The sequence below is a fragment of the Protopterus annectens genome, chromosome 2.part0 (assembly GCF_019279795.1).
Source record: "Protopterus annectens isolate FY-2018-M chromosome 2.part0, PAN1.0, whole genome shotgun sequence".
In the NCBI taxonomy this organism is placed as follows: domain Eukaryota; kingdom Metazoa; phylum Chordata; order Ceratodontiformes; family Protopteridae; genus Protopterus; species Protopterus annectens.
The window spans coordinates 518,432,817-518,457,472 of record NC_056728.1 but is presented as its reverse complement, the minus strand read 5'-3'; the positions used below and the strand labels follow the sequence as shown (position 1 = coordinate 518,457,472).

Below are 24,656 nucleotides of genomic sequence, written 5' to 3'. Positions count from 1 at the left end.
ATTAACAAAAAAAAATTCGAAAATGAAAAGTTCAGTTTAAATTTTTAAAACCCTTAAAATCAATTTAAAAACGATTTTTGGAAAAAAATGAGTAAAAAAAATTTCAACTCCATTAATAGCAAGCACCGGGAAAAAGGGTTTAACCGAAAAAAATTTCAAATAAAAAAATTAGCAAAACGGAAATTTAAGTAATATCCTCCACACCTTAAAAAAAATTTAAATACAAAATTTTGAAAATGCAATTAAAATTTTTAAATTCCTTAACACCAGTTAATACAAAGTTTTTGGGGAAAGTGAGGTTTTTGAAAATTTTAACTTCCATTAAATAGCAAGGCAGGGCAAAGTGGGTTTCCCCCAAAAAATTTTAAATTTCCACAAATAAAAACAGGAAAACCAAAAATTGTTGGTTACCCACACCGTTAAAAAAAATTAAATAAAAATTGAAAAAATGCAATTAAAATTTTTAAATTCCTTAACCCAGTTAAAACAAAGTTTTTTGGGAAAGTGAGGTTTAAAAAAAATTTTTAACGTCCATTAAAAAGGGAAGGCGGGCAAAGTGGGTTTAAACCCGAAAAAAATTTCAAATAACAAAATTAGCAAACAGGGTAACCATTGTTTTCCCCACATTAATTAAGCAAATCTTAGCCAAAAGCTGATTTTAAACAGAAAAAAATTTAACTGTCCATTAAATAGGGAAGGCAGGAAAAAAAGTGGGTTTCAATTAAATTTTTACAAAAAAAAATTAAAAAGGCAACCCCCAAAAAAAAATTTGAAAAAAAACATTAATTAATTTTTAAAAAAAATTGAAAAACGATAAAACTTAAAATTTTTTAAAATCCTTTAAACACAAGTTTTAAAATTTAAACTGATTTTTTAAACAGAAAATATTTAAACTTACCATTAAAAAGGGAAGGGACAAAGTGGGTTTCCCCCCAAAATTAAATTTTTACAAATAACCCAAAAAAGCAAAACGAAATTCCCCAAAAAATTTCTCACACACATTAAAATCAATTAAATAATATTTTAAAAAACCGATAAAGGTTTTTAAATTCCTTAAAAACCAGTTAAAACAAATTTAAAGTAGTTTTGAAAAATATTTTAAGGGAAATTAAATCCCAAAACAGGAAAACAAAGAAATTTGGGCCCCCAAACCCGTAAATTTTAAAAAAAAAATTCACAAAAAAATTAAAACCCCCCAGGAAAAATGCCCCCCCAAAATCAATTTAAATACTGTATTTTTTGGGAAAAAAAAGTGCAGCTACAGGTACTTAAATTCTGTTATACGTCCAGTTGAATACAGCAAGTTCTTAGCCGGCCAAAGCTGAGGTTTTTAAGCAGAAAATATTTCACACTGTACCACTTAAATAGGCAAGGACAGGAAATCAAAGAATGTGGCTACCCCCACACCTGTAATTTTTAGCAAATAACAAAATTCAGCAAACACTGACTAACTTCCAGTTTAGTTAATATTCCTGCAACACACAGTTAAAATCAATTTAAATACTGTATTTTTTGGAAAACAAAAGTGTAGATAAAGGTAATTAAATTCTCTTATACGTCCAGTTGAATACAGCAAGTTCTTAGCCGGCCAAAGCTGAGGTTTTTAAGCAGAAAATATTTCACACTGTACCACTTAAATAGGCAAGGACAGGAAATCAAAGAATGTGGCTACCCCCACACCTGTAATTACTAGCAAATAACAAAATTCAGCAAACACTGACTAACTTCCAGTTCAGTTATTATTCCTGCAACACACAGTTAAAATCAATTTAAATACTGTATTCTTTGGGGAAAAAAAGTGCAGATAAAGGTACTTAAATTCTCTTATACGTCCAGTTGAATACAGCAAGTTCTTAGCCGGCCAAAGCTGAGGTTTTTAAGCAGAAAATATTTCACATTGTACCACTTAAATAGGCAAGGACAGGAAATCAAAGAATGTGGCTACCCCCACACCCGTAATTAGTAGCAAATAACAAAATTCAGCAAACACTGACTAACTTCCAGTTCAGTTAATATTCCTGCAACACACAGTTAGAATCAAATTAAATACTGTATTTTTTTGGGGGAAAAAGTGCAGATAAAGGTACTTAAATTCTCTTATACGTCCAGTTGAATACAGCAAGTTCTTAGCCGACCAAAGCTGAGGTTTCTAAGCAGAAAATATTTCACACTGTACCACTTAAATAGGCAAGGACAGGAAATCAAAGAATGTGGCTACCCCCACACCTGTAATTACTAGCAAATAACAAAATTCAGCAAACGCTGACTAACTTCCAGTTCAGTTTATATTCCTGCAACACACAGTTAAAATCAATTTAAATACTGTATTTTTTGGGGAAAAAAAGTGCAGATAAAGGTACTTAAATTCTCTTATACGTCCAGTTGAATACAGCAAGTTCTTAGCCGGCCAAAGCTGAGGTTTTCATAAGTAAGGGCATTGCCTCCAGAAAAAAAGAAGTTATAGCCTCCTTGTACTCTTCCCTCACCAGGTCATTAACTGAGTACAAAGCTCCTTTTTGTATGTACCTTTCCAAACATCTGCAGCAACTGGAGAAACTACAAAGGTTCCTCACAAGGAAAATTGAAGGTCTTCAGCATCTGTTCTATGGGGATCGCCTGAAATCGCTGTCACTTTATTTTGTTTCATGCAGACTACTCAGAAGTGATCTCAGCCTTGCATACAAGGCAATCTCTGACCCTGCTTTTCTGGAAATGCTGCATATTTGTAAGTCAAATGGTACACGGGTTACTCGCTCTAAAGACCGTAACCTGACATGTGACATTAATAGAAACTGCTGGAGGGACAGATTCGTCTCCCAGAATTACCACACCTTTGGAACAGATTCCCACTTCACGTCAAATAGACACCTCATTAGCCCTCTTCAAACACAATTTGGACAATTGTATGGTAACCGTAAATTCACCCCAGAGGTTTCACCTGTGTTCCTATTGTACAGGGGCAATAGGTGCTGATCGTCACAATAAGGGTAGAACTTGGCTAGGCTTGTAAGGGCCATAGGGCAGTTAGCCTAGTAACTTCCTATGATCCTATACTGTAGTGGCAAATTTTCTTTTGTGTGTATGTTTATATATATATATATATATATATATATATATATATATATATATGTACATACCCCTGTTAAAATGCCAGGTTTTTGTGATATAAAAAAATGAGACCACAATCAATCATTTTAAAATTTTTCCCACCTTTAATGTGACCTTTAACCTGTACAATTCAATCGAAAAACAAACAAATATATTAGAGGAAAAATATAAAAAATAAAAAACGTACAATATGCTGGTTGCATAAGTGCGCACACCTTTAAACTAATACTTTGTTGAAGCACCTTTTGATTTAATTACAGCATTCAATTTTCTTGGGTAGAAGTCTATCAGCATGGCACATCTTGACTTGGCAATATATGCCCACTCTTCTTTGCAAAAGTGCTCAAAATCTGTCAAATTGCGAGGGCGTCTACTTTGACCCATTGAAATTACATTTCAATGAAACGTAAACAGGCAAACTCTTTTTTGCAAAAGTGCTTTTTTTGAAAATGCACTCTCGAAATACAAATAAACCGAAAAAAAACAGACAGAAAAACCCACAACACTAACCACGTTTATGCAGGGGAGCAAGCCCTCCTGTGCCCCCCCCCACACCCCTGCTACTTTTATATTCTCACTCCGAGATTGCACTACAGTGGGGAAAAGGGAATATTCCCTTATCCCCGCTGTGCCACGATCTAAGCAATGGCCCCTGTTGCTGTTTGCTTAGTTGCCTTTTTGCGAAAGTGCTTTTTCGAAAAAATGCAGTTTCGCAAAAAGGAGTTTGCCTGATTAGGTTTCATTGATATATAATTTTGATGGGTCGAGGTAGACCCATATATATATATATATATATATATATATATATATATATATATATATATGATTTACCTTTAAAGTGTCACAACACACTTGTGCAACTCTTAACTTACCAAACTTGAAATGTCAGAAACTGCAAACCTGAATGCTCAGAAGACCAAACCAGACAAAAAAAAGTCAACAAAGGAATGTCCACTTGTGCAAAACAACCGTCACTTCTGGATGTCACCGACGACTGTTATGCAGGGGGCAAGCCCCCCCTGTACTTACTACACCCCCTGCTATTTATATATACTAACTCTGAGATCACACTACAGTGAAGGAAAGAGTACATGTCCCAATAACCACTGTAGTGTGATCTCCACTCAGAATATATTCACTGTTATGAGTTTGGCATTTTTCCATTCTGAAATTTGAACTCTTGAAAACATACTTTCGCTAATCTGAGCATCAGACAAGTACACCTTGACATTTTAAATGTAAGCCATATATATAATGTGTATATATATATATATATATATATATATATATATATATACATATATATATATATATATATATATATATATATATATATATATATATATATATCTTTGTCACAAAAATACTTATCGCATCTCCTTTTGCAGTGTTGCATATAGTTGTATAAATATAGTTTTTCACAAAATATCAAAATGTTAGATTGTAACACAATATTATTTTATAGAATGTTCCCCGTTTTGCCATTTGTCAGCTTTGGATAGATGGGTAGGTGCCTTATGGCTTGGGTTATGATTAAAAATGGTCCTGGATATAATCCACTTGCCTAGGTAACAAAGCTAAATAAGAAAAACAAAGAAAAAGAAAAAAAAAAAGAAAATTAAAATAAATCTGTATTACTTTCATATGACAGAACATAAGAAAAATGTTAATTCTTAGTGTTGGAGCTGTGTGCGTGTGTGTGTGTGTGTGTGTGTGTGTGTGTGTGTGTGCGCGCGTGTGTGCGTGTGTGTGTGTGTGTGTGTGTGTGTGTGTGTGTGTGTGTGTGTGTGTGTGTGTGTGTGTGCATGTGCCGAGATAACCAGGAACTTATCAGCTAACAACTGCTTTCTAGTTTGTCAGTAGTTAGCACAGAGGATTAAGTGTCTGAATCTTTAAAGTGCTGCTTCCTGTAACCAAGGCATACATGGTTAAATTCCTTTCTTCACCATTTCCACAAGACAATTAACCCAGCAGTACTCCTGAGTTACCGCTGAGAAAGCATATTTGTGTCCACCTGATTGAGATATGTGTAAAATAAAATAAGAAAATAGTTTCAAAGGTGACATTGCATTTACCTTTGTACCCAATAATTGGATTACCAATAGTAAAGTCTGTTGTTAGTCCTGTCCAGGAATTCTTTTATCTTCACCATGCTCAAAGGCCTGTAATGCCACTGTAATCTGTGCAGTCTCACAACCTAGACTTTGCAGACATCTGACTTACACAACTGCTGTGGCACTGCCTAGCTTAATACCAGTCATCTGTAACTTCTGTTAAAGAAATAATCACTCATTATCAGTGTACCCTATTAGGATGAGTTTGCCGACACATCAGCACTTATATAACTCTTGCGAGTCCTGTAGAATCTTGTGGTAAATGCACAATGCTACCCCAGATATTTAACCTCCCTAAAAAAGCCTTTTTGTCACAATTGTTTATTGCTGGTTTAAAGAATTCTTAAAGGTACAATAGCTTAGTCCAGCACACCTTCATCATGCAAGCATTCCTCATACAGCAGCTACTAATAGACCAATAGTACTTACGTGTATCCTTATCTGAGGCAGAAAGAAAGGCATCCTCACATAATGTTAATAACAAATACTTTACTTAGGAAACCCAGAAATACAATACAGTTTGGGGCAAAATGATATGATGAACTATATTTCTTAAAGTAATCCATCTTCCTCTAGCTGAGGATATATTAGACTTCTCACTGGGAAAACTGTTGCAGATGTAAGCCCTACTAAATACACACAAGCACGCATAGAAAAAATGCAAACATGCATGTGTATATGCAGACACACCTACACATTCAAAGACACACACGAAACAGGTAGGTAGCTTGTAGCTTGTATATAAAGCAGAACAAAGTGCAGAACGTGGTTAAAGTGAAGTACTTTCTTTGAAGACAACATTCTCAAAATGAGTAGTTTAGTTGCTACGTAACAAGTCTGTGAGATAGAGAAAGAGAGAGAGAGAGAGAGAGTGACAGTGAGAGAGACAGTGAGGCTCGACAGTGTATTTTGTAGTATACATGTGTACATTATACATTTAATACAGAGCTTGGCCCAGAATATTACTAGGAGCTACATTTATTTTATTACATCTATCAGCTCTAGGATATCTGAAGTGTTGGGGCATATGGTCTTAGAAGAAAGGAACTGCCATGCTTGTCTATGACTTTTTTTATAAACAGATAACAAGAAAATTATATTCTTTAGAACAAGAAAATGATATTCTTTAGTTCAAAACACAGAAAATAACTTTGATGTAGATTTCCCGCTAATCAAAAAAGAGAAAACCTGGAGACATTACCCCACCGTCTTAATATATGGCAATAAACATTTTTCTATTTTTCAGACACACACACACACACACACACACACACACACACACACACACACACACACACACACACACACACACACACGCGCGCGCGCGCGTATGTGCACAGTATTCTAATGCAGTTGCATGGTGCTCTTGTCTTTGCTGCTATTTCTTTAAAACAAACTGTTGAGGCATACAGTTGTGTAAGACTATCCCTTGATTAGATGGCAATGCTGAGAAAGGCTTGCTTTGATTATGAGGGATTGAAAAGCAGCCCATAGTGGGGGAGGGGTACAGGAAGCTGATGGCTCGTTGCAACTGTTGCAGCTGATAATAACAAAACGAACATGTTGGAGTTTTTAATAGCTCAGCACCGTGTGCTAACGTGGGGGAATGCTTTGCCATGCCACAGCTGGGAGCAGCCGTGCCAGAACTATGACCGAACAGTTCTAGAATGACTGGAAAAATATAGAACTAACAATGTGACTGGGGAGAATTACTGCAAAACCAGAGAGAAAAGTGAATGCATGAATTGAGAGGGCTTGGAGTAGTTTAGCCTGTCTCTGAATAATGTGATAAGTAATTTTGCAGAGGTAATATTTTCCTGCAGTCTAAATACATCCATTTCTTGACTTATTCTTCTTCAGTCCTTAAAGGAAAAAGGTACAGTTTCACTCCATAATTCATTTGCATTATTTCAGCTGTAGTTACAGGGAGAACTCTTGTGTTGTTTTTTATGGAAATCACCTTAAAGACATTGCTCTTTTATTAGCAGATGGCTTCTTTGTTTGGACTACTTTGTGTAAGAATTAATTTCATAAATAGCTTTGCTTTTTTTGTGTGCTGAGTGTAGTAAATTAATTTAACTTGTGTTGCGGAGTACTTAATGCATTGTCCTGCTGCAAACTGTATTTTTGTTAGCTCACACCTTTTGCCAATATCATGGTACATTAATTTGCAGTGTTTTCTTTATGCTGTTTGTCTGTATTTTGCTTCTCCCTTCAATTTGTTATGTTGTGAATTATAATGTTATTTATTTTTCTGTATCAAAGTGCTTTGATATTCCAGGTATGAAAAATAAGCAACTGATTCAACCAGTCAGATATGGTAGAACTGGCTATCAATGAGATCTATGAAACCTATGAAATCATTACAGATGCCAGACATATGACAATCAAGATTTATTGTAAAGAAATAACAAATTTATGTACATTTTTAGCATGTGTGGAAAGAAGGCAAAGGTGAGGTACAAATTAGTTTGAGTCGAGCAAGAGAAGGAGGAAGAAAAAGATATTAAAGTAACTCTCATCGCCCACCCCCACTCCCCACTGACCCCTTCAGTACAGTGTTAGTGGGCAGTGACTGAGGCCAGCATGGTTATAGGTTATCACATGTCAAATCAGATGAACTCAAAGGAACCATGTCATTTATCTAGTATATAGTGTGCTGGTGACATGCTATGTTATATGTTCTATATTGGTCTGAAGGCCGTACAGAGATAGCAATATCAGCTGGTAGATGTCTGTAGAGGAAGTCCACTATGGTAGTCATGAGCAGATGGGTGATGTATGAAAAAGTGGACATGTACATGTTGTAGAATCAAATGTAGTAAGATGACAGACGGTGACTCACTACAGTGGTCATAAGAGCGTGGACGGTACAGACATAGGAAGAGAAAGCAGGTGGTAGCTGGGAGGGGGACAGTTCAAGTCTGACTAAAAGCGCTGTGTGGAAGACGGGACCATGGAACAGCAAAGAAGAGAAAGTGACAGAGTGCAAGTCAGCTTTGTTAAGATAGTATGAGATGGGTTGAAGATAGTGAGGATGCAGAATAGGGGTGGTCAACTGAAACAATTGGCTGAATTCAGTATACCAGTTGTCTGCTTCCATCATGTTTAGCTAATTTAATTGTTTATTGTACTTAAATGGTCAGTAATGCCTGCAAACTGATGAATATACTGTGCTGTATTGTTAGCTTATTAATAGTGAAGGTAAGATTATCAACGGGGTATTAACAAGAACTAAATATTTATTTTACATTATGCAGAAATTGAGAGCTTTAAACAGGTGTACATAACAATGTTGATTTGCGGATCCATTTGATGTATTTTTATGATGTTGCAAGCAATACATTACCTGAATAAAAAGGAGTTTAACTATCTGTGTAATATCCCAAGTTTGTACACACACCCCAGCAGTGAGTACTTATTCATCTGAGTTTTTAATGCATACATATTACTGTTCGTGTTATCTAGACAGTCATTCTGATACAGTTTTTGTCTGTTTTGAGTGTGTGTGTATGTGAGTGAGTGTGTGTGTGTGTGTGTGTGTGTGTGTGTGTGTGTGTGTGTGTGTGTGTGTGTGTGTGTGTGTGTGCGTGGGTGTGTGGGTGTGCGTAGGTGTGCGTGAGTGTGTGTGTGTTTTCAAGTGTGTGTGTGTGTGTGTGTGTGTGTGTGTGTGTGTGTGTAAGGGAGGTAAGAGAAAGGGTGAAAGGAAAAGAGAAATCATAGTCCTCTTGGAGTTGAAATGCAGTTTAAAATAGTGTAAATAGCTTTGTTACACCACCATGGTGAAAGTAGATTTGGCATCTGTCTTCAAAAACTGCAAGGAAAAAATTGATTATTGTTTAGGTTTAAGAAAGGTTTTCATGGTTATTTTTTTCAGGCTGATGATACAGTTTGACTGTGGATAAATGGTGTTCCTTTCCTTCTTCCACACAATGCAGTGCAAACAGAATTGCAGAAAATATCTATCCATCTCTCTCTCTTAATATGTATATATATATATATATATATATATATATATATATATATATATATATATATATATATATATATAGAATCTGTACAGATTCCCGAAGAGGTTTGGCATACTTGCGCGAAAGTGCTTTTCACCGAAGAAGCACTTTCATGTAAGTATGCCTGTTTGCGAGACCGCACTATGGTGTGGATAAGTGAAAATTCCCTTTTCCTCACTATAGTGCAGTCTCGGAGTGAGAATATTACAGTAGAGGGGTGTGGGGGGGTGCAGGGGGGCAAAGCCCCCCTGTATAAATGTAAATTTCTTTTTTTTTTTTTTTTTTAACATATTAACGAAAGCGCTTTTTCAGTGAAAGCGCTTTCGTTAATATATGTTCGGTGATCATGGATTCGGGACTTTGCACATTCGTTCATAAGTCCTAGATCCATATATATATATATATATATATATATATATACACACAGACACACACACACATATATATATACACACACACACACACACACACACATACATATTTGCCTCTACAAAAATATGTGCATGTTTGTTCCCATTTGCTCAAACATAATACAAACATGTATACATTGATTTGAATTGGTACACATAGGTAAGGAGCTTGCACAGAATTTCTTTGTTCTCTGTTAATGTAAGAAGTAATTTCAATACGGAAATATATCTGAGTCGGTGTTTAGTACGATGACTTGAGTGCCCATATCCTTCACCTGATTTGTCACGGCATGAGTGGGAGCAGGCTGTCATTGTGCTGACTAAAGTTGCAGACAATGACTGAGGAGACTGTGTCATAAAAGAGCAGAAATAATGTCACTTATAAATAGTTCAAAAAAAGGAAAAAAGAAATAAAAACAAGTAATACTGACAGTAGCAGAACAGAAGAAATGTAGTGTGCCCCATTCGTAGTCTCCTGTATGATTTCAGCAACTCTTTTTCATGCCCGAAATTTGTTTTCAACTGCTTTAAAAGATATATGTATCTGTTTTTCAGACTGGATGTTAAGTCAGCATTTTTGCTTTTAGTTGTTGTGTTTCTGCTGCTGTTTCCTGAAATGTTCCTGCTCCCTTTTGAATAACTTTCCATGTTAAACCATTGCATTTCTTCTAGGCACAGAAGGCATGGCATAGAGGGAAGATAGATTTATCATACTTGTCCCATCAAGCACATAGCTGTGACCATATACATAACTTGTTTACTTCACCTTTGTGTTTCAAATGCATGTGAAAGGATGTAAACAGTCCTGTCTGTCTGCTAATAAAATGGCCTGGTATAGCAGGTGCTGGTGATACATTTCAGTCTGATTAATATTGCAGTAAATGCAAGCCCCATCGGCTGATACTAGCAGGATGCCTTTTAAGATAAGAGGTTTGCAGATTATGTGCATCCCTTTTACTTATCTCTGATTCAGTGTAATATTTTATGTCCCTTGGAAAATTATTAAATTATTCAGTTCTCAGAGCATGTCACTAAAAACATACATCTATGCCTTATTAAAATAGCACAGCCAGCAGCTTAAAATAAAAATAAATACATTTTGGTTTTCTAATATATTATATTTCATCACTAGCTTTGAGAACATGTGAGAGTCTACTTCCCAAATAGTAAATGAGTCCCATAATCCATCACAGTGCAGGACTTTGGCTTATTGATAAGATTTGTGCGTCACAGTGCCAGGGTTCAATCCTGGCCTCCAGTATATGTCTGTGTGGAGTTTTGTTTGTTTTCCTTATGTCTTTATGGATTTTCTTCAGTTACTCTGGTTTCCATCCTTCTCAAAACCACTGGTTGGCTCCACTAAATTGTCGGAGTACATGTTATATTTACCCTTAACCTTGTGTTCTGGGTTGTGGTTAAATGGAGTCTGAGATGGACCAGTTTACTTTCCCAGCTAATTAATAAAATTTAAGTAAAAGTAAGCTAGTTTTGTCCTAAACCGAGGTTTTGAAAACATCTTTTTTTGATTTAAGATTTTTTTATTATGTCTTGCCATTTTAAAGCAGTCATAGTCTGACAGCCATTTTTTTCTTACTATGCTTTGCCAAGTTTGTTTTGTTGGAAAGAGGTAGCTTTACATTTTACTCATGGTTTGCAGACTAGAAAATGATACCTGTGTAGGATGAGGAGAGCTGACATCAGGTAAAGGGCCCTATTCCAAAGGATTTGTTCACCGTATTAATGACCACTTGCACTGAAAACAGGTTGAAAGCAGGTGGTTTGGAACCTTGTCAGTCACTACACTGAGAGCAACTCTTGTGGAAACTGGCCCCAAGTCTTCTGAACAGTGATTGTAAACAGTCACATCTGGGGAGTAAGGTAATTTATTTATTTATTATTTATTTTGCATTTGTTGACTGGGTTAGTCCGACTGAGCTCAATAGCCCTTTTTCAGTGGAGGCATGGGGAGAAAAGCTCCAACAGATTATACAAAAAATTAAGCATAAGCAAATAACAGTATAAGCAGAAGAATGGAAAAATCTTGAATGTATACAGTAACAAATTAATGAAAATAAATCAGCAATGCAGAAATATAACAATAATTGGTAGTAGGCATACAGTACATATTAACGTCACAATAATTAACAGCAGACTCACTCATCTAAGTCATTTTCAGGGAGTAGTAGAGGGCATGAAATTATCTGAGCAGTGTTATAGTAAGGAATTTATAAGATATAGAAAGGACAGTTGGTGGAATTTACGGTAGATATTCCACAGAAAAGTTCTCTTGTTGGTAAGGTGTGACTGAGGCAGCAGATAAGATCCAAAATAAAGGAATATAAATGTTTTTAAATTATTATTAAAGTTTATATCCCTACCTTGGTGTGCGCCTGGCTTTTTGTTTTATTTTGGAATTTACAGTAGAGCTCTGCTTAAGGAGGGCGAAAACAGTGGCAAGTCCATTGACTTTGCAGGTATTCTGTGGTGGAGGCTTTAAATTGTTTCAGTTGCTTATTGGACCTAACTTCTAGTGGGAGGCTGTTCCATCCTTTGGTGGGGTTATAGCTATAGAGATTACATCCAAACTTAGTTTTTGGTTTGTGAGTTAATAGAAGGTCTTGGGTGGAGCTCCAGACAGATCTAGCAAGTGAGTAGTGGGAGATTAGAGTCAAAAGAGCGGGGCAATAGGAAGGTTGGTAGAGGATGCAGTGAATGATCTGGAGCTGGGAGAGAAGGAGTAGGTGAGGTAATTGAAGCCAGTTTAGCTGTTTCAGAGAGAGGCAGTGATGGGACTTATAGGTTTGCTGGGCGGCAAATTTAGCTATCTTATTATAGGATGATCCAAGTTTGGCAAGGAATGTTGAGTTTAGATTAATGAAAGTCTGAGAACTGTGCAGTCGACTGGGTAATAGGTAGGCATGAGAAAGAGTTATCTTAGCTTCCCTGGAGAGAAATATTTTGTTGCGGTACAGGAGACCTAGCTTCTGATGAGTTTTCCTGATACAGGTGTTGATATTTTAGTTGAATTTGAGCTAGCCATCAATAAGAACTCCTAATAGCTTAGTGTTGGATTCAACCTCAATTAAGGTATTATTTAGAGACCGTATTGAGAAGGAGGATTTGATATGATTAAGGTTTTTTGGTAGAAAAAGTAGTAACTTGTTTTTTATGGGGTTAAGGATTAGTTGATTTTTGGATAACCAGTTTTTGACGGATTTGAAGGTAGACTGTGTGGCAGAGATAAGTTCAGAAGGGGAGTCGGCAATAGTGATGACTGAGTCATCAGCATATTGGACTAGAGATGAGAGAGGACAGGAGGAGTAGAGAGAATTGGTAAAGATTTTAAAAAGTAATGGCCCAAGGATGGAGCCTTGTGGGATACCCATTTTAACTGGAAGAGGAGGGGAATGAGCAGAGTGCTATTTAACTGCTTGAGTTTGGTCAGAGAGGTAGCTGGCAAACCATGCAATAGTAGGTTTCTAAGGAGGTTTCTAACTGGTTTCATTTATCATAAGACAAGGAATATATTTTAAGATCAAATTATTTAATTGATTTTGATGGTCTTTAAAGGTCATGTAGATCAAATAAAGGTTTATCTAATATAACACACCGGGTGACAAGCGCCCCCTGTATTTACTTATCCGGGTAAATGAGAATAACTTTCCCCACACCTATCAAGTCAGCACTGTTGACTAAACTTCTGTGGTTATAGTTATGTAATACATTTAAGGAAAACATTAACTCAACAGCAATGGCATTGCTGAAGTAATAAAAGAATATAATATTAAAAATGCTAAAGATTAGCTGAAATACTGAGCTAGTAATCTTAATTATATTCCAAAAATAAAATCACAGTAAGCACTTTAGTGCTTCTACAGAGAGAAACAGAGAAGTAAGCATGGTTTTATATGACATTCTATACACGTATGACAAAACTGATTATAGACACATGCTTAATGTGGTAGAATATTATGGTTTTAGGAGCACAGCTCTGTACCTGCTAAAACATATTTCAATCCATTGATTAATTGATGATATGGGAAAGTCCATGTGTTAAATACCAATCTGGCAAAGGTGCTTTGTAGTCTCATTGTATTTCAACTCATAATGAATACAGTGATAAAAAACACTGATGTCAGAATTAGAATGTATGTAACATGACAGATGTGAAAAAAATAAAGCTATCAATACGCATGCTATATGTGAATGATTTGAGAGTAGTTGCTAAACAATTTTATGGGATTGTTCTTGCAAACAAAATAATAAATAGTTAATTGAATTTAAGGAAGTGTAAAGGTTCTAGAGATCAAGTGAACAAAGTAATATCTATACATTTTTCTTCCTAATCCTCAGGATCTTGCCTAATAACTCCTTTTCCTGCACCCGACTGTCCCATTTGGTCTTCTTTGTGGGTGGGAGACAGGTACCTCAAGTCAGAGTGAGAACCCTACAGCTTCTTCCTTCCCTCACAACAGGGACTTGTTCATCCATTCATTCACTTGAGAGGCAAGAGTGAAAGGGTAGACAGCAAGCCAGTAGGTGCTACACTGAGATTGCAGTGTGCTCCAAATCTCAAAGACGTACTGCAAGAGGTTTTTATGGTTAATATCATATATATTTTTTTCAGTGTTAAGTAGCAGGTGCATTTTCCATAAATAGAAGGCATATATACATAATTTTCTAACTTGTTTTTAATTGTGTTGAGCAAGGGGTTTGTTCAGTCGATAATCATGCAATCCATGTAGGGAACGAATGGCAGTTGTGAAAATTTAGTGGAAATCCCGTTACTGGGGATGAAAGTGGTAACAAAATGGATCCTTGAGGCACAGGTTTTAAGAGAGGATCACTAGGTGACATATTTGTACCTAACTTTACGGAGAAGAATCCGTTAGAAAGAAACTCTTCAAACCATTCAGTGTCTTCAGGGCATATTCCTAATGCAGTGAGGACTTGAAATAATAGGCTGGGATTAACTACATCATAGAAAACTGAATGTGTTCGATTTCCTTTGTCAGCATTTAAAAGAATATGATCATTCAATATATACCGTGCTTCTGTTTTCCTTTAGCCACCCGAAAGCCACAATGACAGGTAGATAATGTTATATTTCTGAAGTGAGAGAAAACTTCAAATGTTCAAATTTCAAAAAAATTTGCAAAGGCTGGAAAAATGGAATAAGACTGAAAACATTGGTGGAGCAGGAGTTTGCAACTTTTGAGGAGAAGGGGTTTACTATGACTTACAGAGACATAGATTATAAATGTGATGTTAACGGGTAATACAGATGATCCTGGCATACTTTAATAAGCCAGGTGTGAAGTCCATCAGAACAGAGGTGTGACTTACTGGATATTTGTTCTGAGTTTTATTTAGATTTTGTGTGTTTTTATCTATATCTATATATTTCTATCTATATATTTATCTATATCTAGCTATCATATGTATATAGAATATCTCTATCTATATAATGTGCTGTTATAATGATGTACATAACTTATGTAAGAGGAAACATTATAATAGAAAGTTGATAAAATAAATACATTTTTGATATACCGTATGAAAATGTAAGGACAGTTTTATACGTGTGAACATACTCTGCGTAGTGATGTGTTTCTATTTTGCCAATGAGCTTTGTTTATATGTAGTTATTTTCTTATAATTCTTGCCCGATGCCTCCATTGCTGATCTTCTGTCTTTCTTGTTCTTCTTCTGACCCTATGATCTTAACAAAACTATCCAAGTGATATCACCAGCCATAATAGGTGAAAGGCAAGGGGACATTGTGTTGCAGCTGTGAAGAGGTTTTATATTTATGGTGGGAAATAAAAACTTGGAAGTAGGGTGAACCATTCATAATTGGGGGTGGAGTGTACAGTGACACCTCTTGGACAGTGTTCATATTTATTCTGAAGTTTATGACACTTGATTTGTTTTTACTAAAATAAGGATTCCCCCCTTTTTTGTTAAATGCCATGGGATTGTTAACATGCATCTACCTCGAGCTTGTACCATGGTTTAATGTCTCATTCAAATGACAACAGCTCAACAGTTCAGTACTGGTACATGAATCAAGGTAACTTAATGTAGGGATGGATCCTACAGCATCCTGATCTTCCTGCTGACATACTCTCCTGAGTCATTGAGACTGTCTTTCCTCTAGAAAAGATAGAAAAGGCACCACACTTTGGAATGGCGTACTTTTTAGTAAAAAAAGAAGAAGAGCAGGTTGTCCGTGTGTGTGTGTGTGTGTGTGTGTGTGTGTGTGTGTGTGTGTGTGTGTGTCTGTGTGGAGAGGGGCTATTTTTTTAAATATGAATTAGCACAATTATATAGAGGATTATGATTGGGTCATCGAACATAACCTGCTCATTACATGTTTGAGACTTGGATGCCAAGAAATTCACGTCGAGTGTGAAGCCCAAGAGGTGAATCTTGGCATCCACATAGAGAACACAGAATTAGGGGTTATTTTCAGAGACCCAATCATAATTCTTTGTAGTGCTCTGAGCTTTTTATGCTCCATGTGTTAGTAGTTACAGAAAAAAAGTATGTGTTTTACCTGCTTTCAAAACCATAAAGCACTTGGCAAGTGTTATCAGGAAGACAGTGTAACACAATTCCCTTATAATTACACTCATCTTGCCATGACTCTGAAATGTCCAAATTTTTGTAGAATGTCCGGATTTTTGCCTTATATGTTTGGTCTGTTCCTTATAAAATATTTGTTTTTTGGTCAAATCACTGAGTATTTAAGTCACTAAGCAATGACACACGTTTGAGTTTCAGACTTTGTATCCTTCACTAAATGAAGGTGAACACACATCCTGCTATTCTAGCTACTTTTTAAGTTTATAAGAGAAAGGGACACCTTATTGGTTTAGAGAGTAGGCAGAAACAAACATGTTCTTTACTCCGCCACTGTCTTTTGTTGACCAGTAGTGGAAGATCTGACTACCTAGCACGAAACTCAACTTTAATAAGTTAAGCAGGATGTGCGTAGCTTTGTTAAGGCGAGATTTCGCTCGATGTTAGCATTTAACTAATTTGTGTTTTTCTGAATATCAGAGCATAATTACTATATTCCATGCACTACATAGTTATTAGGTCCATTCTGTGCTAAAGCATGGATTTTGCTGCTTAATAACTTACAACACCATTTCTGTGACTGGAAGCATTTGTCTGTGTTTAGTATTTTGATTTGGCTTGGTAAAGTTAATGCTTTGATAGGATGGGCTGTATGTTGCCTTAGCTATTTTTTTAACATGTTTATTGAATTATCATTTGTGACGCAGGCAAATTTGCATTTCTACAAAAGTAAACAAACTGTATTAGCAAGTTCATGTTTACAAACATTATACTTCACATATATTGCCATATAATGGGTATTATATTTCTTGGAAAGTAGGCATATTTTCAAAAATGTCTTGCATTGAGGATGAATGCTGGTATTTTTATTTTTATCATAGAAACAGACTGCAGACTATCTTGGTGTCCCACCTGGACTAATGTTTATAACAAGATGGACCAGCAGATATAGTACTGGAAAAATGAGATAACTGTGATGGTATTGCTTTAAGTGGGACATACGTTACTATATAGTACAGTAAAAACAATAAATATTTTTTTTATCTAGCTTGATCCAAGTGCATATCATCAGAGAACTCCATAAAAAATATGAATAAATGATGGAGAAGTTGTGCTGTGTAGCAAATGTCATTATTCATATAAATGAAAAGTCAAAATGTTGAAGATTGAAAGGGGTTTAATTGTGCTAAACACGTTTGATTTTGTGCATTTGCCAATGCTGTTTTCTGTTATCAAGAGAAGTAATTCTAAATAATGAAATGTTTGAAATCTTTAACGTACTGACCCACTTGATGAGCATATTAGAGGTAAGATATCTCCACATTGACTTGAGTTAGGTGTGAAAATTAAACTTAGTGTCATTAAGACATGGAGATGCCTTCCCTTGGAGCATTTTCACTTTCACATTTTGTTTACTTTTTTCACTAAAAAAGGAAAGTTTATAAAGAACACTGTACTGCACATGTAATATGTTATAGATAGTGAAATAAAAGTGTTCTGTTGTCAGGTTCATTATATACAAAATAATCCTAATATATTAAAACAAATGCCTAAAAAAATTCAATTGCAGAATCTGTAAGGAAGGAGTCACAAAATTAAAACAAGCTAAAGAAGAAGCGTGATATAGACCCGGGCCAGGATTCATAGACAGGTTGTGCAGAACACACTGTGCATTTGTGCTGGAATAGGCCATGTGCCGACTGGCACACGCTTGTAGAAATTCATTGTGTGCAGTGAGCCCAAATGTGCAATAGAAAAGAAATGTAAATGACCACATAATGACAAACAAATGAAGCCTGCCTGGAAAATGCAGTTCTGATGATATGGAAATATATGCTGGGTGAACAAAATCCTAATTCACAGTCATACTTGAAGAAAATTGCACACCAAAGCATACCAAAAATTCTGAAGTTGCAGGCAGCAGGAATGCTTTGTGCAACAGTAGCAACAGCATACTTCTGTAGTTGTTAACACTGCTGAGTGCCACCGATATTAGTGTGGTGGTGGCTGGTGCCACTGGAATCATTGCTGTCACTAGGAGGCATACCTTAATTTCTCTGATCAAGAAATCACTGATTGCTTTAGAGATGATTGGAATATTGTACTGGCCTTTGTTGATATATCATTCCACACACAGAATCATTAGGAATACCTGTCCTTCCTGTACCGTTGGTGACCAACATGTGTCTAGCACTTTCTTTTCTTTCTCCAGGGACCTTTCAGAGACCAACTGAGAACATGCTGGGCATTTCACAGGCCTTCTCCTCTGCAATAATGAACAAGTTCCTCTACATAATGCTTCTGTATGTGGAACAGCATGTCTTAGCTCACTATAGGAAAAGGCTAAGACTATGCATTCTACGATATTGCCTGCCTCCGTGAGGCACTGGGTACCATAGATTGTACACCTGTAGCAATAATGGCCCTACCTGGCCCACAAGCATTAGGTTTGTCAATGGGAATGGATATCACTCTGTGAAATTCCACAGGACCATGTAATTGGTATGTGTTCGTGCCATGTTTAAATTGGGGTATATAGCCACATATATAATGTGTGCAGATGTAGAATTATTCACACTAGCCCAATTTTATATACTATGTTTTATGTCATATCTTATATCCACTGGAGACATGGCTCATAAAGCCTACAAGAAATTCATAGAGCATTACTGAACATGCTCTATATACACTGCACATCCACAAACATACACACACACACACACACACACACACACACACACACACACACACACACACACACACACACAGAATGTTTTAGACCATGTGATTGTCATTCTCAAAGCCTACTTTTTTATGTCTGGGGAAGCATTTCAGTATGATCCTGCAGTCTGCAGGATGTTCTTAGCAGACTATTTGCTCCATAATATGCCTATGAGGAGAAAGGCTAGTCAGGGCCAGGATATCAGTGTAATTAGACTGTGTCCCCACATGGGCAGCATAAGAATTGTGTGTAACAGCAGCAGCTGTCACTGTAAAGTGGTGATGACAAGTCCATTGTTAAGGCCCATAATGACCATACAGTGACACTGCATTTCCACAAAGAATAAACGTAATACATGTAGTATTAGTATTAGACTATGCTGGCCAGTGCAGGATCGAGCCACACTGTATGTTAGACAGTCACACTGTTACCACATAGGTGGGAGGGTGATGGGGGTCGCAGTTATCATCATATGCACTGGTGACTAGGGACACAATGACATATGTCTATCTGCAAATAATTGGTGAGGAGAACATATGCGGGTCTTAAGATGATGGGTACTCTGTGTCATTATCCAGTTTCTTCTTGCATTGGCACTAAAGTGGAGATGGAAGCCTGGAGGTGATGGGTGCTTTGCTTGATAGACAATTTCCTCCTATTGATTGGTGAGGGTTTCTCTCTGTGATGATGACCTGCAATTACTTTACTGGCTTGTTGCACCAGGACCTGGAGATCCCCAGCAGTGTAAGACTGTGGGTCTGTGCCCTAATTGGAGTCTGCTCATGAGCTGTTTTGCCTCTGGAAACCGAGTGCAATGGCTTCTCTCGACATTAACAAAGGATTGCAGAACAAACACAGCCACCTCTGGCAGGTAACCTAACCCAGTTTTGGACAACACTGCCATTTGTGTGATGGTGATATTGGCAATCTTCCACATGCAGGTGAATAAAGAAGTGATGTATGCCACCTTACACCTCATAAGACCAATAAAAATAGTGTCCCTGAATTCCCTCTTGCCACTGATGCCACACAACAGAGCAGTTAGCTCCATGTTGGCCTAGGATGCAGCAGCTTGTATTGGGTGGTACTGCAGTATATCTGCTGATTGAAATCACATGCTGCCTATGTGTCAGGGTCATCTGTGACACACGACTGTGCCAGTCACCCCTGTGATGCTGCAGAATGGTAAGTATATATACATAAAATGCTATGTACACATATGTTGCCACAGCCACAGGGAAGTATCACTTGTAGTTAGAACAATAGGGTCCTCCTCCTCCAGGGGGATAGTGAGAACTCAGATTGTGCAGCCTCAGCTTCATACGTGGGTGAAGTCACATCATCAACCCACATTGTAGGTGGATGCCCAGCAAGTATGGAGACAGACAGTGGCACCATGTCATTGGACGACTCTGGTTTATGTGTCTTATTATCATTATCATCAGCCCCTGTGTGGGTGCCAACATCACCATGTTGTCTTGCCACAGCTTCTAGTGGTGTAACTGTAGCCATGGTCTGCTCTGTGAATACACAAGGGAAGACACAATGGAGAGAGCAAGGGTACTGCTGCAAAACCATCCCACTGTGACACAGGGACTGAGGGTATCCATGCACGATGTAGCTTAACTTTCAAACTACTGCTGCCATCTTAATGTAACTGGATAGCTCCTGTTCGTAAAATAACAGCGGCACTATGTTTGCTTTGGCCCTTCTGTAGTCTGCATGTCCTGTGCTCTTGTACGGGAGTATGCTGATCCTGGCGATAACCTGTTGTACCATCCACAGAGAAGCATGGGGGAGGACGGCATCCTTGCACCAGTGTCCTCCCCAAGGATGATCCCAAAACCACTGTCCCCCACAGAGATATGGAATCTCCTCTGTCTCTTTCAGCATGATGCTCCATAGCATCCACCCCCCCCCCATGGCAGATGTCTTGGCTATGGAACATGCTTTGCCTTGGCATGACATAGCATATTGGCAACATAGTTATGGCGCAGCTGTAATATGTGTAATATATGGCTGTGGCCCCCATTACATTTATATTGTAGACCACTGTCTGCCACACATAGCCCTGTAGTGACTAGTTAGAACCCCTTTTCCCCAGCAGGTGCTATCCATGTTCCCTAAGTACCTACCTCTGCCATCCATATCCTCTGGTCTTGCAGACACCTGTGAACACATGATACAGAATGATAGACTGTATAATTACAGACAAATGGGTAACCTAGTTATACTATTTGGTCATCACAAGGACAAGTGCGGTGGTATGGTATAGAGATAGGGACAGATATGTACATGCCATGCATTGATACATAAAACCAATTAAGAGTTCAGACCATTTGTTAGGACCAACAGTTATGTACAGGGTAATGTAATCATCCCTGTTGCTAACATGAGGGACATCTTAGGAGACTCCATGAAATATATGCCATTGACTCCTTAAGGACATAAGTGTTTCAGCAACATGGCTTCTGAATGTCCATGACTGCTAACTGTTTAAGTCTTTATGAGTACATTCAGGCCAACAAAGGCAAACCCCACTATCTGTAGATATGCCAGTACCCCAGTATATTGGCGGGGATAGCTGTGTGAAGGCATAAGATGACTGTATGCATAGCCATAGACCACCAGGTAGATTAAACAGGCTATACTCTCACCATAATGGAGATATGAATGTACAGAGGCAAATTATCCTGAGGTTGTCGGCTACCTTGATGCCAATGCCATCTACAAACAGGAAGCACATTAGGCACAGTTATTCCTATTGCTAGCCTTTTCTAATATGAATTCCAGTGCATAAAGGAGTGATGATAAAAACAGCTTAGCACACACTTTTAGAGTACTGTGTATCTAATAAGGGCTGCAATTGCTGCTTTGCCTTCTAATACTGATGCCCAGATGTCCAACACAGCTTTCAAACTTCCTGCCATCTAGCATACAAAATGGTGGCATGCTCCTAAAACAACATGAGTTTACATATCTTTGCAGGGCACATATGCAAATTAAGTCAGGTTGCACAAATGTTTATAAATCACTTTATTCTGCTCTCACACAGTTCCATGTTGCGATACCTTTGATTTGGAAATGACATTTTAAGTGTGATTCACAGGTTATCATTTTGTTCCCCAGGAAACTAACATCAATTTCAGAGGAGATCCCAGGAGACTAGAAACTTCTGCTAACATGTGCCAGAGAGTACTTGAATGGTGTTTGATGGAGAGAAAGATCTTGCAGTTTTCCCATCACAGTCATTTCAATGAGCAGTTATTGGGTCCCAGTGATTGTACCTTTTAAAAATATGATTCCTGGTATGACCTGGCTGAGGAGTTATCCTTAGCTACAGGCTGTACTAGGACTGGCTAGCAGGCATCATTTTCAAGACCCACAGAGCGGAAACCCTGATGATCTTCATGTGTGCTCTATTTTCTGTGTCATCCATTTATATATTGAGGATTGCTGCTGCTGGGAAGTATTTTTGAATGTCAGCTTAGGAAATATGTGTTTGATGCTGCCAAGATATTCTTGTCAAATGGAAGTGTTGGTGATAGCATTTCATGTCAAATGACTATTGCTGCATGTTTCTGCAGAGACCTCTTCTGGGGTGGGGGTTATGTTGTGCCAGCCTAAAAAGCAATTACATTATTTGATAACAATTGAAAACATCAGCAAAGGCCCATTTCTCTACCTAAAAAGTAGATCAGTTAGATGATATCAAGTACCTGACCAGTGTTCCACCAAAATTCTCCTAAATCACATCCCCTGATTCCATGCTTCATTTGGAACTTTGTCACTCACAATAAAATATTTATGTTTATAATGCTAATAGCTTCCTAATGTCTGTCCCAAAGCATGTAATGTACCATTACACCTCACCTTCTGTGAGGCAACATATGTGTGTGTGTGTGTGTGTGTGTGTGTGTGTGTGTGTGTGTGTGCGTGCATAGATATATATATATATATATATATATATATATATATATATATACACACACACACATACACACACAAATATATATATATATCTATATATATATATATATATATATATATATATATATATATATATATATATAGGGTGGGTGATATAAAGTATAGACTAGTCACAACATCCACCCCACTAAGCTAGACATATATCATGTACGGTATTTTTCTAGGAAATTGCAAAAATCTTTGTTGTCATCTTTTTAGTGGTTGCAGACATGGGTGCAAAAAGCATATTGGTAAAACAGTAATCAACACAGTCAAGAAACAGCAACATACCTGCAGCTCAAAAACATGCCAGACCGTATAACACTGAAGAGAATGTTTATGGGCATCAGGCTTGGTTGTAAGCTGTCTCTATAAAAAATAAGCCAAATGATCCACTTTTGCTATACTGATGAGATCAGAAATACGCTGAAGCATGGCATGTCTACAGCTAGTGTAGTTTGGCTGTATTGGTCTGAATGTGCTCTTAAAGACTTAAACATTAAGAAGTCATGGACATTCAGAAGCTATGTTGCTGAAACACTGGTATGTTCTTAAGGAGTCATTTTCATATAGCCCATAGGCCTCCACAACAGGAGGTTTAAGGTATTATAGAGTGAAGTCTCTAGCTTGACTAGGTCTTTCTTGCAGTTTTTACTGTAGAGCACTGCAGATATTTTGAAGATCATAATTGGGAGCCTCAAAATTGCAAAAATGTAGGTGTAAATGTGGAGCAAAATAAATTTGTGTTGGTGTTTGACGTATCTCCCCTTCTCTGGGGTACTTCAGTCCCAGTTTAGAATGCATACAGACATGTACATATATGTATGTATGTATGTATGCGTATATAAGCAGGTGTGTGGGACATTCTTAAAGTGGGAAACAGCAGGTTTCAGAATTTCCTGTGTTTTGCTTGAATTGCAGTTTGTTTTGAAGTGGTTAGAGGTTTCACAGTTCTCTTAGGGAGCCCTATTTATCTTGCGGCATCTTCATCTACTGATGTCACTATATGTACTGCTCCAGAGGTGTCAGCAGGGGGTAACCTATGGGTGTACGAAGATTGAATTCCTGAGTGCTATTTGCCTAAAGTTTATCCTGCCGAGGATCATAGGTCCTGTATTGGAAATCACTTGTTTGTGAGTTACTGGCAGCGATGCCTTTTTCAGAAGTAATTTCCTTTTTCTTCAAGTTGGTATGTGCAGGAGTTGGTAAGTGTAAGTTTGGGGTGTGGGGGGATAGGGGCTTGCCCACTGCAAAATACACTTAAAAATGTGCTTTTTCAGCTTTTTTTGGGGGTTTGGGTGGAGTCTGTGGAGTCAGATCCTAGCTGGGTTGAACTTCAGTCAGAAATGTTGGCAGGGGGATATGCAGTGCTTTATGACCTTCTTGCTTGTGTATATGTCCAGATTTGAGTTATCACGTGTAGCACAGGAAGAGGATGTGTGTTTTAACTTTTCTGGTGGTCATAATGCATGCAGCTATATGGCATGTTTGTGCTTCAAGTACATGGATTTGTAATGTCAGTGTCAAAGTAGCAAGTGAATGTAGAAAACAGCTCTAGTTACATGTCACAGTTCCTCTACTGTTGATATTTTAATGTTGGTTGTTAATGGATCACAAAGATGTGCATGTGTATAATTCTAAAGAGAAGAAAGTGATCTTGATGATAAATTTGGGAGTGCTGCTCTCCAGATAATTTCAGGGATGCTTTTGTTTTTTTGTTTTGATTTGGGTCACACAT

At 37.4% G+C, this 24,656-nt stretch overlaps 1 protein-coding gene across 15 annotated transcripts in view; it reads left to right on the top strand.

The window, feature by feature from the left end:
• Nucleotides 1-24,656, top strand: part of ADGRL3 (adhesion G protein-coupled receptor L3) — a 3,684,852-nt gene that overhangs the window by 1,402,552 nt on the left and 2,257,644 nt on the right. Inside the window, exon 1 of one of the 15 annotated variants that reach the window (XM_044060916.1) lies at nucleotides 6,722-7,098. The exons of the other annotated variants lie outside the window; for them this stretch is intronic. The gene's annotated coding sequence lies outside the window, so the exon portion shown is untranslated. Of the gene's footprint in view, nucleotides 1-6,721; nucleotides 7,099-24,656 lie in introns of those variants that run through there. 15 annotated transcript variants of the gene reach the window in all.